At 46.1% G+C, this 19,280-nt stretch overlaps 1 protein-coding gene across 2 annotated transcripts in view; it reads right to left on the bottom strand.

The window, feature by feature from the left end:
• The window catches only part of LOC121582308 (coiled-coil domain-containing protein 102A), an 84,037-nt gene that overhangs the window by 12,937 nt on the left and 51,820 nt on the right, over window positions 1-19,280 (bottom strand). The gene's annotated exons all lie outside the window — the stretch shown is intronic.

Genomic DNA, 19,280 nt, shown 5'->3' with positions numbered 1-19,280 from the left:
TTATGATTGCTAAATACTGGACAGTTTAAACACTTGTTGCCCAATCCCCCCTTCCCCAAAACACGTGTAAATATTGGACAATAAATTGTACCTTCCTGTTTTATATTTACCGGTATGCTAAAATGTTTATTCTATTCTACTGAGCCATTTACTCTATGTTCGTATTCTTATCTTTTATTATTTCTTATTGTTGTTGCATTGTCGAAAAGGAACCTGCAAGTAATAACGTGTATACCACGTGTATCCCGCACATAAGACTAATACAACTTGAAACTTGAAAAAGAAAAGACAACCACAAAGAAAACCATGTTCACAGATCTCAGATGAGTTGAGCATGTCTCTCATTTCTCTGCTTTGCATTGAACAGTCAGAGTGCAATCTTGACTTAATCATCACTGTCATCATTAACATCAGTTGAGTTCTCCTGAGGATTCTCCTGTATGATCAGGGCAGAGCAGCATGTACTACTGTTTTATAAGGCCAGAGAAATCAAACAGGAGTGAGGGAGAAGGACAAGAAATGGACGGAGAGAGGGAAGGAGGAAGGGAGGGAGGGAAGGAGGAAGGAAGGAACAGAGGGGAGAGAGTGAGGGAGGAAGGAAGGAAGGAAGGAAGGAAGGAAGGAAGGAAGGAAGGAAGGAAGGAAGGAAGGAAGGAAGGAAGGAAGGGAGGAAGGGAGAGAGGGAGGGAGGGAGGGAGGAAGGGGTAGGGAGGGCGTTGGTATTCCCTAGCTGCATAGCGAAGCACTCGAGCAGCCCTGGCTAGATGAGCTGTCCTATTGAAACAGACGGACCATGGTATCGATTCAGTGCTCCAGCCCTCCACTTAACAGGAAGGGAAAAAAAACTACTTCAAAAAAACACAACAACAAAGGGAGGAAGTTGAAGTTTGCAGTTAAGGTGATAAACTGTGTAACCAATGCCTCAGTCCGCCACTGGCAGTGTGATATGCCTACTACCGTATGCCCAATCGATGTAGGGCCAAGTCAGAAAATAGCTTTCTCAAACGTATTCTTTCCTAAGAATCATTGACACCTTTAAATCAAAATGTAAATCTACCACCGACACATTCATAAACACTGTCATCACTATCACCGACACGTTCATAAACACAAGTCATCACTATCATATTCAAAACCTCTCTAATAGGGCTGTCCCAGACAAAAAATAATCTTGGTCGACCGAGAGTTGTTGGTTCTTTCGACCAATGGATTGGTCAAAATTTCTAAACGTGTATTTTTTCATATATATACACATCCTATGTGTTTTAATCAAATCAACTATATGCACTGAGTTTGTCTGATGCTTTACGAGCACTGTTTGATGAAATAATTAAGACACACAGATGCCTAGAGGGAGTCCGACCGCAATTGATTTGATTGTGCCGGGCCTGGCTCAGACTTGCTGTGCTGTGTTTTTAAAAAAAGACAGCGAGTGACTTTGTGACTAGCACCCGTTGTGTCTCTCCTGCCTGCTGCATTATCCACCCCAGAACATCAACAGTCTTTATTGCACTGTCCGTGTTGCTGAAGCTGCAACATAATTACAGGCATTTCTGACTGAAAAGTTATGTTACCGAAATCCCTAATTTGTTTAGGAAAAACCCTATTTATTTTTACAGATGCTCTTATCCAGAGCGACTTACAGTTTAGTGAGTGCATACATTTTTTTTAATACTGGCCCCCCGTGGGAATCGAACCCACAACCCTGGCGCTGCAAACGCCATGCTCTACCAACTGAGCTACACAAAGCTATTCCCTTAACCCTTGCTCTCTTTACGTGACACATGTATGCATCGCATGCACGTGACCAATAGGGCCTGAACTATAGCATATCATAATCATATTAATAAATTGGTTATAACAAACTCTGAACACATGTGACAGCAAAATGGATGCAATGTTTGGTTTCTCAGGAGGTAAAGGGGAAGTCAGATGTGTGGAATGAATTGGACTAGTTGTGGAAAAATCAGACAGGGTCTTTTTTTGCTGCTGCTCGACTAAATAAATCTCGGTCGACCAACAGCCTATCGACCAAACAATCGACCAGTCGACTAAATGGGGTCAGCCCTACTCTCTAACCATACTGTAACTGACAAATCATCTTCTTCACTAGCCTATGTCACTAGATAGAACCAGAGAAGTGGAAGAAGGGAGGAATATTCAGGGAGGCCATGGACGCACAACAGGGGAAATACATCCATTGCCACCCCATTGGTCTCAGCGGGCCGTTTGAGTCCTTCATTAAAGGTGAATTATTGATGTGTTTCTGTGGCTTTCATGTGTTCTGTCAGGCTGGCTATGGCTCCCACAGTGACTGCCACCTGACATGTACACTAGCTCACACACATAGACACTTTAAATACACACAGCCAAGTTAGAGTGACAACAGAGAGAGGGTGAAGCACTGTGTACAGGAGAAGAGAGAGAACGAGAGAGAGAGAGAGAGAGAGAGAGAGAGAGAGAGAGAGAGAGAGAGAGAGAGAGAGAGAACGAGCGAGATTAGAGAGAGCACGTGGTTCATTAATAATTCAATGCGATAATCAAGTGTCCAGACTGTGTGAAAACACATGCATGATGTGGCTCCCACAGCTCCCAGTACTGCCAAGACTAGACTGGATGAGGGGATACACACACAAGCACAAACACACTCACTCCTGTAAAAATCCCTTGAATCCCCAGACCACCTGGAGAGACATGTTCCTTGATGCTTGACTCTTTGTTTTAAAGGTCACATCAATGGAGGACACGGTCTACTTCTACAGCCCCGTCTGGGAGTCCCAGTATAGAAATACAGTTAACCCTGGAGCATGACTACCATTGCATGACTCGAGGATGACTCGCTATTTTCCATTGTATCTTTATTTACTTTTTTCTTACTGATTTTCATTTCTAATACAACCCCATCTTTGATTATTTTTTTTACTGATTGTCGCTGCGTTGACAATCTTGATAATTGTTTTAGGATGTTAATATTGTTAATGAATCATTCCATTTCCAAAGTACATTTTAGCAATACTGTATGTACATTCTTATCTCATGCCAATAAAGCAACTTGAAATGTAAATTGATTACTATTGTACAGCATGTAGAACAGCACTATCTGGCCCGGAGACTGTGTGTGTGTTGTGATAGTGGAGGAGGCACTGTAAACGGGCAGATGATTTACAATACAATATCAAGGTTTTGAAAAACTTCAAAATGAACAATGTAACCACAAACCCTGATCCACAAAATTGCATTTTGTGTACTGTAGCCTAAATAATAATAAAACAATCATCATTGTATCTTTGATCAAACTAAAAGGATCAGGCCTGTTCGTAGTAGTGGTGGTACAGTGACAACATTAGCAGTAGGTGGTGTACTTTGAGCAGCAAATCCCCAGTCATATATGACCTCATTAAGCGGATGATTGTTTGGTTGATTGATATGAGATGTGATAGGGGTTAAGTGGAGGGGTCGTAAGGTCTGGATTGATACTATATACATAGAGATACAGACAGGGAGAATGCCCTCATCAAGTGCCTAGTTCAGACAAAGGAAGAGAGGGAGACACAGGGGAAATGAGAGGGGGGATGGATGGAGAGATGGAAAAAGAGGGAGAGGGGTAAGGGAGGGGTTGTGAGCATGAATAAACATGACAGAGGTGAAGATTAAGAACAAAGGGAATTTTCAGAAAGAAAAAGCGACATGAAAAAGAGAAAAGTGGGGAAGAAAAGACGACAGTGCGATATCCAAGAGAAGAAAAAGAGAGTGCACTCAGAAACGCATGACATCACTGTATCACATTATCTGACAAAGAACCACTTCAGAGTTTGGAACTTGGAAGTCAGTGAGATGCAGCAGAATCAGACAGCATTCTCTACTTTTGGATTGAAAGTTTCATTCAGCTTTAATGTGGGTCTGAGTGTCCTCTGTGAAGGAGTGCTTCAATAAAGAGAGAAGAGAGTCACCGGCTAAGAGCTGAGTCTACATAAAACATGAGGCAGACTGACGAATGATCTATGATGATGAAGGTACTCACTGAAGGTGAGGTGAGAGATGGAGATTTCGCACTCGAACCGATTCACAGACACACTGCTGGGAGTGTGTGACAAGCCCATGCACACACACACTGGAAGGATTCTGTCCAAGAAGCACATAAAATGTAACACACAGATGACGAGCCATGCAATGACCCATGTAGAAAACACCTTTACAGATTTTTCATACCAAGCTTGACAGAAGCACACATGAACAGTAAGACACCCCAGCCCCATAGCCAATCAGTACATAAATAAAGAGGGGTAGATTGGTTGGAGGGAGCTAGATATAGAGGGGTGTCACGCAAGGCTAGCTGTTAAATGTTTCTCCTTGACTGGCTCCAAGACCCTGAAATCTGCCATAACATCTGCTCCACTGCACTGAAACAAAGAGACACGCCACACACACACAATAAATACACTACACACACTACACAAAATACACTACACACACACTACACAAAATACACTACACACACTAGTCAAAGTGACCACACACACTTAAATTAACATGAAGACACCACACACAGAATGCCAAACACATAGTGAACAGCCAAGATGGAGAAAGAGTAAAAAGCTATAAGCACACACACATTATTCACACATTATCTCTTTCACCCACTCCCTTTTCCCCTCCTCCTCTACCATTATCATATTTTCATACATATTGAGACCCACACATACTGTGGTCATGCATACATGCACACACACACACACACACACACAGATGCATAGCTAAAGACAGAGATAGACAGCACATAGGCCTACACACACACGTACATCAATTATTGTTCACAAATCACTCCACGTTCCCCTCCCCCACTACTAGTTTCATAAAATGTAATATAATATTCATTTAGACCCACATACTGCACACACCCAATCCACATACACACATACAGTACACACACACGCACACACACATACACAGACACATAAATGATGGTTCAGAAATCTTGCTTACACACTCCACTTTCCCCTCCCCCACTACTAGTTTCATAAAATGTCATATAGTATTCATTTAGACCCACATACTGCACACCCTCCCAATCCACATACACACACACACTGGATAGTGGAATTGGGTTGATTATGAGGCTGCCTGAGGGAGTGGAGCCTATTGCAATGCTCCAGTACGATTGGTCAGGATTAGATCAAGTCTATGGATATGGGAGAGCGGGAGGGAGAGAGAAGATAGTGAGAGAGTGATCAATCAATGGGAAACTGGGGGCACTGGGGTGGTAATGGTTCCACAGTCAGCTAATGGCTCCATAAGCCTATTTCTACTGAGAGCCACTGAGCCAGGTGTGGGATTCACTGTGGCCCCCTAGAGGAACCAAAGAGCTGCCAGAGGGAACACCTACCCTCCCGTCTACACCTCCGCCAGACAGCCTGCCTGCTCACACAGTTCCCTGGGGTGTGTTCAGCAAGACACAACATTTTGGAACGGTCGACAATGTTTGGCAACTGAACATTGGACATGGGTACTGTCTATACCTGCCATTCTACAGATGGATCCAACTGGGCTGGATGAATACAGTCTTAAAGGCTAGACAGCCTAAACCAGTTTGCCCTGGACCATACCTATCACAGTCTACAATTCAGTTCGCAGCCTGCAATATCCATAATTAAATATCTGTAATATTTTCAAAGCAAACACTTAGTCATAATATAGCGAAAGCTCTCCCTCTGCCTAGGATGTAGAGACTCCCTAAGGCGATAATAAACACACACACAACTCCCAAGTAGACCTAGCCCTGACCCGGGTTGCCCCTGTGTAGGATAGCAGAGCCCAACTGCAGTAACTGAGGGAGCAGGTGCATGGCCTTGGGGTCACCACCTGCAACTACTGGAGTTAATCTCCCCATGCACCTGGCAACGGAGCAAACTCATTACCCTGGCCACGTCCCAGCCCTACAACACCTGCCCCAGCCGCCCACCCCTTGGCCTATCCTCCTTTTCTCTCCTGCTTCTCTCTTCAATACTGGTGCTCCTCCTCACCATCCTCAAAGCTTTTACTCCTCTACAATACTACTGCTCTGCTCTGTTCTCTTCCACATCCATACCACTATGATTGCCCCCTTCCATATAAACACATACCCTTTTCCTCTAACCTTCATTTTACCTCTCCTTTCCCTCTAGTCCTGTTCCCCTCCTCCCTTTCTCTCGCCCTGTAATGTACCTCTCTCATCCTCCTCATCCTCCTCTCCTCCCCCTCTCTCCTCATAGCTGAGAATAAATGTCAGGTTAAAAAGCCGCTCCTTGGGGAGAGGGAAGGAAGGTAGGTCTGTCCTGTCAGAGCACACATCAGGGCAGATTTTCCCCTTTCTCTCTCTTTTGCTCTCTCTCTCTCTCTGTCACACACAGACACGTTTATCTCAGTCCTCCAGCCTGAAAAGCATGTTCCCTCAAATTACCTCAGTTTCTGCATGGTATCAGTAAAATGCCTTCCTCCATGTTTCCCTCTCTGCTTCTCCTGCTCACATTTATAGTACAGCAGTTATTTTTTGCCCTTCACACACACAGCAACACATACACAGACAAACACCTCCGCCCCCCCCCCCACCCCCCCCTCGCTCTCTCTCCTGTACCTGCTCTGTGTCCCTTGTCGGACTCAGTGCCACTCCTGCTCTCTCTCTCAGCCTTAATGACGTTGGTCTCTGTTCTGCCTGTGAACTGCTGCATTAGCTCCCAGGCTCATAAATAAGCCATCCAGGCAAGCAGTAATGGAGTCATTTACACTGAGCACAGGCCACATGGCCTACCTGCAACTAATAGGCCTGTTTAGGCTGAATGGACTTCAGGGAGAGCTGCATCACACTGAATGATGTCCACTGGTTCTGCTCTGACACACTGGAGACACACACAAAGGTTACATCCTGTATGCTGTAGCATGTTCTTCCTCTCTGTCACAGCATGTTCACAGACGCACTTGTTATGCAAGGTTGTGCATGCTATGGATTAACAATAAGCATGAATTAAGTATTAGAGGGAGGAGGAGAGAGAGGAAGGGGAGGGTGAGGCGGTGAGAGAGATGGAGATATGAAATAGAAGACTCCCTCACGGAAAGCACAGCAGGTCCAAATGGAAAAGTACTGAAACAGGAGCCCTGAATCTGAGGAACAAGACAAACAATTTCACACTAACTAACCCCAGATGTTATAACCACATGCCAGGAGAACTAATTTACATACACACGCACATGCACGCACAGAACAACAACAAAACAATGGATGTGGGTACAGGTACACACACACACAAACGCAAACACCGCAACACAAACACATACATATTAAGCGTATCACCCTCAATGAAACACACACATTTCAAACCCATGCAACAGACTTGTGATGATAATGAAGCTAACTAACTAATGTAACCTGTTAACCAGCACCAACAATATGTCAGTCCATTATTCAGGCAGAGCAGATGAGCAGTGTGTATGGGGTCATTAATCAGTGTGATTGGTGAGCGGTCAGGTTTTATTCCTGGAGATGGGAGGGGGCTGGGGGGTGACATCTGTAGGGTAGAGCAGGGGCAGCTGTTTCAGGATGGGGTGAGGGGGTTGATGTATTGTCTCTATAGGCTGCAGCTGGATTGAATGGAGGGAGGGAGGGTGGAGAGGTTTGGGTGGGTTTACTTGTGTTGAGAAAGATAAAGAGAGAGAGAGAGAGAGAGAGAGAGAGAGAGAGAGAGAGAGAGAGAGAGAGAGAGAGAGAGAGAGAGAGAGACTGCTGCAGTACGGCTGCAGCTCTGTCGCACGCTGGGTATGTACATAGTCAATGGTAGGCTTCGAGGGGACTCCTACTTTATCAGTGACCTCAACCCAGAGTCTCTCAGAGCGTTCACAGTCAGCCCACTGACACCCTTATCAGATCACAGCAAAATCACAGTCTACTTGAACAGAGCAATACTCAATCATGAGGCATCAAAGCCAAAGGAACTGAATAATATTAAGAAATGCTATAGATGGAAGGAAAGTAGTGTGGAAACCTACCAAAAAACAATTAGGCAACAACAAATTCAATCCCTTTTAGACAACTTTCTGGACAAAACGTTTCACTGTAATAGTGAAGGTGTAAACTTGGCAGTAGAAAACCTAAACAGTATATTTGACCTCTCAGCTTCCCTATCAAATCTAAAAATGTCAAGCAGAAAACCTAAGAGAATTAAAAACAATGACAAATGGTTTGATGAAGAATGCAAAAACCTAAGAAAGAATTTGAGAAAACTATCCAACCAAAAACATAAGAGACCCAGAAAACCTGAGCCTTCACTATGGTGAATCACTAAAACAATACAGAAATACACTACGGAAAAAGAAGGAACAGCATGTCAGAAATCAGCTCTGGGAAAATTGGAAAACACTAAACAAACAACAACACGAAGAGTTATCTATCCAAAATGGAGATGTATTAATAAACCACCTCTCCAATCTTTTTGGCTCTATAACAAAGAACAAACAGCAAAAACATATACATGATCAAATACAAAATCTTAGAATCAACTATTAAAGACTACCAGAACCCACTGGATTCTCCAATTGTGACTTGTTTCAGGAAACTAGGCGTATGTTGCGCATCACTACTTCACAGGAGCGCCATTTTTGGGCAGAAATGCCTTCTGGAACATGTGAACATTCATGTGCCTTAATAACAAACGTGTATGCCATCTGTAAATACGAATACAATTGTTAAATTACGAGCCTAGTTGGTTTAGCCATGGAAAAAGACAGCAACCTTCCCGCTAGCCATGATTGGTTGAGATAATGAGTGTGCTGGACATGCCGAGAGATGAGTTTGGATTGGTCTGCCATGTAGCACGCTTCTGTCTATAATATGAGCTGGTCAGTATGTGTAGGTAATCCTTTCTAACGCTGCTATTTTTTAATGATATCACGTAGTAGAACTGCATAAGTGTTGCTCTCCACTTTCTGGAGGACCGAGTTTTAAAATCAGTGGAATTAGAGTATGATAGCTAAGGAGATTGAGAAAACTCTGGCATTTGATTGCAAATATGCAGAAGGCTCCGGATTACATCTTCAAACTAAGAGCAACCATGGCATCCTTGACAGAGAGGGATAAGCGTCCATCCATGTATACGGGTAAGAGAGTCTAGCTAGCTACATTTTCAGATATTACACGTTTCTAATTTAGTCAGAAAGTTGTTTTCATTTCAAGTTAAAGTGTACTGTTAGCTAACTAGCGAGCTAACGTTACGTGTATGATCTGTGTAGTAATATTTTTTGTAACTCAGAGCCATTTGCATTTCTAGTTATAGCCTAATGTTAGTTAGCTAACATTGAACCTGGTTGGTTAGCTACCTGCAGATTCATGCAGGGTAGTAACGTTATGAGTTGGGATTATGGTTCATTGTTTAGCTAGCTAGCTACATGTCTAAACAAAAGACTCCACTATGCAAATAACTATTTCATTGTAATGTTTATGATGTCACTGTGACAACTGTCGCTAGACGTAGCTGGTAAATTCGCTATGGCTATCTACTCCGATTTCAGAGCACTCTCGTCTGAGTGTGCTAGAGTGCAGAATAACTGACAAATTTACGAATGTTCAACACCCATTGAATATGGCCGGTGTCAGTAAACGTTGGCAAAAAAAACATAATTTGTCACGAATTCAGCCGAGGCTGCTCCTCCTCCTTGCTCGGGCAGGCTTCGGCATTTGTCGTCACCGGAGTACTAGCTGCCACCGATCTATGTTTCTGTGTTCTACTTGTTTTGTCTATATTGCACACACCTGGTTCCAATTACGATAATTTGTTTCCCTATTTTACCCTCTGGTTCCCTCTTGGTGTTGTGCGTGACTGTTCGTTGTTTTGTTGTCATTGACATGTGAGTCTGTATTTTCTTCCCCACGTGGAAGATATGTTTATTTACTTTTGACAAGTAAAGTACGTCGTTGACTAGTTCTGTGTCCTGCGCCTGACTGCGTCCTACCGCTACACACTGACGCATGACAGAATCACGCACCCATATGGAGTCAGCAGGTACATCCATTCCTCCAGGATCAGTGGAGGAATGCATCCAGCAGCACTCGACCATGCTACAGACTCTTGGCACAGGCATGGATCGAGTGGTACAGACTATGGAGCGATGGGAGTTTTCTACACCTCCTTCCACTACTATTCACCCCACACCGCTGTCCACCCCTTCACCACCTGGATCCAGTGGGATTCGGCTCTCGCTCCCGAGGGCATATGATGGAACAGCTGCTGGGTGCCAGGGGTTTCTGCTCCAGGTGGAGCTCTACCTGGCAACCATCCAGCCGGCTCCCTGGGGATACGAGAGCGTGTCCACCCTCATCTCCTGTCTGTCGGGGAAAGCGCTCGAGTGGGCCAATGCTGAGTGGGGAGGAATAGACGCGGCATCGGTGCGCTATGAAGACGCCGTTTCCGGGCGGTATTTGATCATCCACCGGAGGGGAGAGCGGCGGGGGAACGGTTGTTCCACCTCAGACAGGGGAAGAGGAGCGCACAGGACTTCGCACTGGACTTCAGGACATTGGCAGCCAGCGCGGGATGGAATGAGAGGGCCCTGATCGACCATTACCGATGCAGCCTACAGGAGGACGTTCGTCGGGAGCTGGCCTGCAGGGACACCACCCTTAACCTGGACCAGCTGGTGGATTTATCGATACGACTGGATAACCTGTTGGCCACCCGCGGACGTCTGGATCATGGTCCGTCCAGTCCATTCCTCCAACCCTACACCGATGGAGCTCGGAGGTGCTGATCTAAGGGTGACCGGAAGAGGGGCTGTTTCCTGCACCAACTGTGGCCGCAGAGGACACACTGCTGGTCGGTGCTGGAAAGGGTCCTCAGGGAGTCGAGGCAGCAGGCAGGGCACTGGTGGACCATCCCAGGTGAGTAGGCACCCGACACACCCAGAGCTCCCTGTTGAGCACATGTGTGTTCACGTAGAATTTCCTGAGTTTTCCCCGCATTCCCAGCATAAGGCGCTCGTAGATTCAGGCGCAGCTGGAAATTTAATGGACCGTCTATTTGCACATAGATTAGGGATCCCTATTGTGCCTGTTGATGTGCCCTTCCCTATACATGCCTTAGATAGTCGCCCTTTAGGGTCATGCCTGATTAGGGAGGTCACAGCTCCACTCTGGATGAAAACGCAGGAGGGTCATGAGGAGAGAATTAGTCTCTTCCTGATCGATTCTCCTGCATTTCCCGTGGTGTTGGGGCTTCCCTGGTTAGCCTCTCATGACCCCAATATTTCGTGGCAACAGAGGGCTCTCAAGGGATGGTCCCGTCAGTGCTCGGGGAGGTGTGTAGGTGTTTCCGTAGGTGCAACTATGGTGGAGAGTCCAAACCAGGTCTCCACTATGCACATTCCTCCCGAATATGCCGATTTGGCTCTCTTACCACCCCATCGACAGGGGGATTGTGCGATAAATCTCCGGGAGGGCGCTGCACTTCCTCGGAGTCATGTGTATCCTCTGTCACAGGAAGAGACGGCGGCTATGGAAACATATGTCTCCGAATCTCTGGGACAGGGATACATTCGGCCTTCCACTTCCCCTGCCTCCTCGAGTTTCTTTTTTGTGAAGAAGAAGGATGGAGGTTTACGCCCGTGCATTGACTATCGAGGTCTCAATCAGATAACGGTGAAGTACAGTTATCCACTACCTCTCATTACTAGTATGACGGAGTCATTGCACGGGGTGCACTTCTTCACCAAATTGGATCTCAGGAGCGCGTACTAAATGCCGTGAGTGGAAGACGGCATTTAGTACCACCTCTGGGCACTATGAGTACCTCGTCATGCCGTACGGGTTGATGAATGCTCCCTCAGTCTTCCAATCCTTTGTCGATTAGATTTTCAGGGACCTGCATGGACAGAGTGTAGTGGTGTATATAGATGATATTCTCATATACTCTGCTACACGAGCCGTGTATGTGTCCCTGGTGCGCAAGGTGCTTGGTCGACTGTTGGAACATGACCTGTACATCAAGGCTGAGAAATGGCAGTTCTTTCAACAGTCCGTCTCCTTCTTAGGCTACCGCCTGTCCGCGTCAGGGGTGGAGATGGAAAATGACCGCATTTCAGCCGTGCGTAATTGGCCGACTCCAACCACGGTTAAGGAAGTGCAGCGATTCTTAGGGTTTGCCAACTACTACCGGAGGTTTATCCGGGGCTTTGGTTAGGTAGAGGCTCCCATTACCTCCTTGCTGAAGGGGAGACCGGTGCGCCTGCAGTGGTCAGCTGAGGCGGACAGGGCTTTTGGTCACCTGAAGGCTCTGTTCACCTCGGCTCCAGTGCTGGCTCATCCGATCCCTCCTTGGCATTCATAGTCGAGGTGGACGCGTCCGAGGCTGGGATAGGAGCTGTACTGTCTCAGCGCTCGGGTACGCCAGCAAAGCTCCACCCCTGTGCTTTCTTTTCGAAGAAGCTCAGTCCGGCGGAGCGTAACTATGATGTGGGGGACCGGGAGCTGTTTGCTGTTGTTAAGGCTCTGAAGGCGTAGAGACATTGACTTGAGGGGGCAAAACACCCTTTCCTCATTTGGACTGACCACCGCAATCTGGAGTACATCCGGGCGGCGAGGAGACTGAACCCTCGCCAGGCAAGGTGGGCCATGTTTTTCACACGTTTTGTTTTCACCCTCTTGTACAGACCAGGTTCCCAGAATGCTAAGGCAGACGCTATGTCCCTGCTGTATGACACAGAGGAGCGGTCCAGGGAGCCCACTCCCATACTTCCGGCTTCTTGTCTGGTGGCACCAGTGGTATGGGAGGTTGACGCGGACATTGAGTGGGCGTTACGCACGGAGCCCACTCCCCCCCGGTGTCCAGTGGGTCGTGTGTACGTTCCGTCTGATGTTCGCGATCGATTGATCTATTGGGCTCATACATCACCCTCTTCTGGTCATCCTGGCATCGGTCGGACAGTGCGCAGTCTTAGTGGAAAGTACTGGTGGCCTACTTTAGCTAAGAACGTGAGGGTTTATGTTTCCTCCTGCTCGGTGTGCGCCCAGTGCAAGGCACCTAGACACCTGCCCAGAGGGAAATTACAACCCATACCCGTTCCACAACGGCCGTGGTCACACCTATCGGTGGATTTCATTACAGACCTCCCCCCGTCACAAGGGAATACCACGATCTTAGTCGTTGTTGGATCGGTTTTTTAAGTCCTGCCATCTCATTCCTTTGCCCAGTCTCCCTACGGCCCTACAGACTGCGGAGGCCCTGTTTACTCACGTCTTCCGGCACTACGGGGTACCTGAGGATATAGTGTCTGATCGGGGTGCCCAGTTCACATCAAGGGTCTGGAGGGCGTTCATGGACCATCTGGGGGTCTCGATCAGCCTGAGAGTAATGAGGCAGGTGGAGAGAGTAAACCAGGATGTGGGTAGGTTTCTGAGGTCCTATTGCCAGGACCGGCCGGGGGATTGGTCGGTTTACATCCCCTGGGCAGAGATGGCCCAAAACTCCCTCTGCCACTCCTCCACTAACCTGTCTCCATTTCAGTGTGTACTAGGTTATCAGCCGGTCCTGGCACCATGGCATCAGAGCCAGATCGAGGCACCTGCAGTGGATGAATGGTTTCGGCGCTCGGAGGAAACCTGGAACGCTGCCCATGTATGCCTGCAACGGGCTATCAGGCGACAGAAGGCGAGCGCCGACCGCCACCGCAGTGAGGCCCCGGTATATGCACCGGGGGACGTGTCTGGCTCTCGACCCGAAACCTGCCCCTTCGCCTGCCCTGCCGGAAGCTGGGTCGGCGGTTTGTGGGGCCATTTAAAGTCCTGAGGAGATTGAACAAGGTTTGTTATAGGTTACAGCTCCCTCCTGATTACCGTATTAACCCCTCGTTCCATGTGTCTCTCCTCAGGCCGGTGGTAGCTGGTCCGCTCCAGGAGTCTGAGGTGCGGGAGGTCCCTCCGCCCCCACTGGACATCGAGGGGGCACCGGCGTACTCGGTCCGTTCCATCCTGGATTAGAGGCGTCGGGTGGGGGGCCTGCAGTATCTCGTGGAGTGGGAGGGGAACGGTCAGGAGGAACGTTGCTGGGTTCCTAGGAAGGACATCCTCGATCCCTTCCTGTTGAGGGATTGCCACCGTCGTCATCCGACTCGCCCTGCTCCGCGTCCTCCTGGCCGTCCCCGAGGCCGATGTCGTCAAGGGGGTACTGTCACGAATTCAGCCAATGCTGCTCCTTCTCCTTGCTCGGGCAGGCTTCGGCGTTCGTCGTCACCGGAGTACTAGCTGCCACCGATCTATGTTTCTGTGTTCTACTTGTTTTGTCTATATTGCACACACCTGGTTCCAATTATGATAATTTGTTTCCCTATTTTACCCTGGTTCCCTCTTGGTGTTGTGCGTGATTGTTCATTGTTTTGTTGTCATTGACATGTGAGTCTGTATTTTCTTCCCTGCGTGGAAAATATGTTTATTTACTTTTGACAAGTAAAGTACGTCGTTGACTAGTTCTGTGTTCTGCGCCTGACTCCGTCCTACCGCTACACACTGAGGAATTACATAATTAAATTGTTGCCAGCAGCACAGTTGCAGTCACCAATGCTCTTGATAACAAAAAAACAGCCTAACCAGCTCTGCTAGGGCGAGTAAAATGATCAGAGTGAGCTGTTCTCTCATTTGTGTCTGTAGTACCTAGCAAGATAGCCAACGTTAGCCAGTTAGCTTGGGTGCTTGACTGCTGTTGTTAAGGTCAGAACGCTCGGATCAGCCCTACTTTTCGGCCAGAGCGTCCAGTGTGCACTCTGAACGCTCCGAGAGCGAAACGCTCTGAATTTACGAACGGCCAATCTCACAAAGGTCTGAGTTTACGAACTCCCAGAGCACACTCTGGCACTCCAGATTAAACACATCCGTAGTATAAACCAGTCTTTAGTCTTGAAATCTTTGGTTGTTTAGTACATAGCCTCACATGTGAATCCTTAAAGAGATGGGTGGGGCTAAAGCTTAAAAGGGTGTGAACGATGCTGAATAGTGTGTAGACAAAGAAGACCTCTCCAGTATGTACCAAAACTTTCAAGAGCCATTTTCTCAAAAGTGAGGTTACAAGTTTATCAACTTTCAAAGCAGAATTACTTTGCCATTGTTCCTCAACTGTGGTGTATGATATACCATTTTCTAGCTCTGAGTCTCTACTTTTATCCAATGTAAAAAACACAATTAAAAATGTTGCTACATAAGACCAAATTGAGCCGGTCGGTCACAATTACATTGAATGAACTACAGGACAAAATACAAAACCTCCAACCCAAAAAGGCCTGTGGTGTTGATGGTATCCTAAATTACATGATAAAATATACAGACCACAAATTCCAATTGGCAATACTTAACCTCTTTAACATCATCCTTATCTCTGGCATCTTCCCCAATATTTGGAACCAATGACTGATCACCCCAATCCACAAAAGTGGAGACAAATTTGACCACAATAACTACCGTGGGATATGCATCAACAGCAACCTTGGGAAAATCATCTGCATTATCCTTAACAGCAGACTCGTACATTTCCTCAGTGAAAACAATGTACTGAGCAAATGTCAAATTGGCTTCTTACCAAATTAACTTACGACAGGCCACGTATTCCCCCCTAATTGACAAAGAAACAAACCAAAACAAAGGCAAAGTCTTCTCATGCTTTGTTGATTTCAAAAAAGCGTTTGACTCAATTTGGCATGAGGGTCTACTATACAAATTGATGGAAAGTGGTGTTGGGGGGAAAACATACGACATTATAAAATCCATGTACACAAACAAGTGTGCAGTTAAAATTGGCAAAAAACACACACATTTCTTTCCACAGGGATGTGGGGTGAGACAGGGATGCAGCTTAAGCTCCACCCTCTTCAACATATATATCAACGAATTGGCGAGGGCACTAGAACAGTCTGCAGCACCTGGCCTCACCCTACTAGAATCTGAAGTCAAATGTCTACTGTTTGCTGACGATCTGGTGCTTCTGTCCCCAACCAAGGAGGGCCTACAGCAGCACCTAGATCTTCTGCACAGATTCTGTCAGACCTGGGCCCTGAGAGGAAATCTCAGTAAGACAAAAAGAATGATGTTCCAAAAAGGTTCCAGTTGCCAGGACCACAAATACAAATTGCATCTAGACACCATTGCCCTAGAGCTCACAAAAAACTATACACACCTTGGCCTAAACATCAGCGCTACAGGTAACTTCCACAAAGCTGTGAACGATCTGAGAGACAAGGCAAGAAGGGCCTTCTATGCCATCAAAAGGAACATAAAATTCAACATACCAATTAGGATCTGGCAAAAAATACTTGAATCAGTTATAGAACCCATTGCCCTTTATGGTTGTGAGGTCTGGGGTCTGCTCACCAACCAATAATTCACAAAATGGGACAAACACCAAATTGAGACTTTGCATGCAGAATTTTGCAAAAATATCCTCCGTGTACAAATTAAAACACAAAAAAATGCATACAGAGCAGAATTAGGCCGATTCCCGCTAATGATCAAAATCCAGAAAAGATACGTTTAATTCTACAACCACCTAAAAGGAAGCTATTCCCAAACCTACCATAACAAAGCCATCACCTACAGAGAGATGAACCTGGAGAAGAGTCCCCTAAGCAAGCTGGCCCTGGGGCTCTGTTCACCAACACAAACAGACCCCACAGAGCCCCAGGACAGCAACACAATTAGACCCAACCAAATCATGAGAAAACTAAAAGATAATTACTTGACACATTGGAAAGAATCAAGAACAAAACAGAGCAAACTAGAATGCTATTTGGCTCTAAACAGAGAGTACACAGTGGCAGAATACCTGACCAATGTGACTGACCCAAATTTAAGGAAAGCTTTGACTATGTACAGACTCAGCGAGCATAGCCTTGCTATTGAGAAAGGCCGCCGTAGGCAGACCTGGTTCTCAAGAGAAGACAGGCTATGTGCACACTGCCCACAAAATGAGGTGGAAACTGAGCTGCACTTCCTAACCTCCTGCCAAATGTATGACCATATTAGAGACACATATTTCCCTCAGATTACACAGACCCACAAAGAATTCGAAAACAAACCCAATTTTGATAAACTCCCATATCTAATGGGTGAAATACCACAGTGTGCCATCACAGCAGCAAGATTTGTGACCTGTTGCCACAAGAAAAGGGCAACCAGTGAAGAACAAACACCATTGTAAATACAACCCATATTTATGTTTATTTTCTCCCTTTTGTACTTTAACTATTTGCACATCATTATAACACTGTATATTGACATCCTATGACATCTGAAATGTCTTTATTATTTAGGAACTTTTGTGAGTGTAATGATTCCTGTTCATTTTTTTATATTGTTTATTTCACTTTGGTTTATTATCTATCTTCACTTGCTTTGGCAATGTAAACATATGTTTCCCATGCCAATAAAGCCCTTAAATTTAAATTGAATTGAGAGAGAGACTGTATATAGCCATAATATATCCTTTGAAATGTCTAATTTCCTAATATTTAATGTTCATTTTTTATTCTTTATTTATCTTTTATTTATTATCTATTTCACTTGCTTTGGCAATGTAAACATATGTTTCTCATGCCAATAAAGCCCTTTGAAATGAATTGAGAGAGAGAGAAAGAGAGAGAGAAGGAGAGAGAGAGAGGAAATGCAGTACGCCTCAGAAAAATGTCAACTCCACAGCCCTTTTTTCACCAAACATGATGTTCTATTCACCGTTACACAAGGATTCCTATTAACCGGCTGGGTCTGACACAAACCCACTCAGAGAGGTGAGAGGCTCCTCACGGCCAAGGTTCCTGTCCTTGGTGAGAGACTGGGAGTCTTTTCATTAAACAAAGCTCTCTTTGTTTTTCCAGTGGGCATATCCAGAGGGAGTAGAGCGGGAGAGAAAGGTTGTAGAGAGAGGAAGCGAGAGAGGGAGAGAGAGAGAAAGGAGAGCAAGAGAGGGAGAGAGAGAGAGAGAGAGAGAGAGAGAGAGAGAGAGAGAGAGAGAGAGAGAGAGAGAGAGAGAGAGAGAGAGAGAGAGAGGGAGAGAGAGAGAGAGAGGGAGAGCGAGAGAGAGAGAGAGAGGGAGAGCGAGAGAGAGAGAGCGAGGGAGAGAGAGTGAGAGAGAGAGTGAGAGAGAGGGGGAGATAGAGAACAGAGTGAGTGAGTTACCTTGAGCTCCTTACTCTGTCTTTGATGTTTCTAATAGCTGATGTTTGAATTCTGCAGCTTGTACAGGGTTGACCTCAGACGAGGCTGGTGGGAGGATCTATGGGAGGACGGGTTCACACTAATGGCTGGAATTGGCTTAATGGAACAGAGTCAAACACGATGTTGCCATGTGTTTGGTACCATTCCATTTATTCCATTCCAGCCATTACAATGAGCCCATCCTCCTATAGCTCCTCCCACCAGCCTCCTCTGGTTGACCTGGTGATCTCCTTCTCGCTCTCTCTCTCTCTCTCTCTCTCTCTCTGCCTGTTCTGTCTCCCACACTGCTGCTTTGCACAGTACTTGTAACTGTGCTTCTACATTCATCTTTAACCTAAGATTTGTTTACGCACAGATGTCTGGATCAGTGTATGAAGCTGAAGTAGAATCCCACTGTGCTCTTTATTAAATATCATTTCTGTACTTGCATCTGAACATGTGTCACATATTTTACTAGGGCTTCATAATGTGGAAGAAAGCAGTGCTGGCAGAGAAATTAGAGAAATGTGTGAGTAAGTGTATGTCCTTTTATGGTTTGTATGTAATGTGAATGCAAGGTGAGTTTACACTGTATGTATGTTTGTGTGTGTGTGTGTGTGTGTGTGTGTGTGTGTGTGTGCATGTGTGTCAGTGAGGGCAGGGGCTTGTCTCTGCACATAGGGAGATTAATCTTATTCATCGAGCATAAAAAATGAAGCACAGTGTATAAAATTCGAATATATAGCCGAGCAGTTCTCCTTGTCACCTTCAGCATATGTCTTGACTGAGTGATGTGGGGGACAGAGGGCTAATAATCTACAGAAGCTTCATGATTAACTGCCTGCAACGCAGACACACACACATGCAGGCACAAGCACGCACACACACACACTCACACGTGCACAGATGGTGAGACGGTGGGGTAAGCCAGATCTCAGTGGGGATGCTGGCGATAGTAAAAGGTTGGTACTTCTTGGCTGGGCCACAGTTGGCTAGAGGGACGGCCCATTGTCACAGACCAGCACTATCAAGAAGGGATTCACCTCAAAGAAACAGCATGGATGAAAGTCAACAACAACCAACAAACAGTCAA

Source organism: Coregonus clupeaformis, chromosome 15 (genome assembly GCF_020615455.1).
Source record: "Coregonus clupeaformis isolate EN_2021a chromosome 15, ASM2061545v1, whole genome shotgun sequence".
NCBI classification, from domain to species: domain Eukaryota; kingdom Metazoa; phylum Chordata; class Actinopteri; order Salmoniformes; family Salmonidae; genus Coregonus; species Coregonus clupeaformis.
This window is presented reverse-complemented; position numbering and strand designations above follow the sequence as displayed.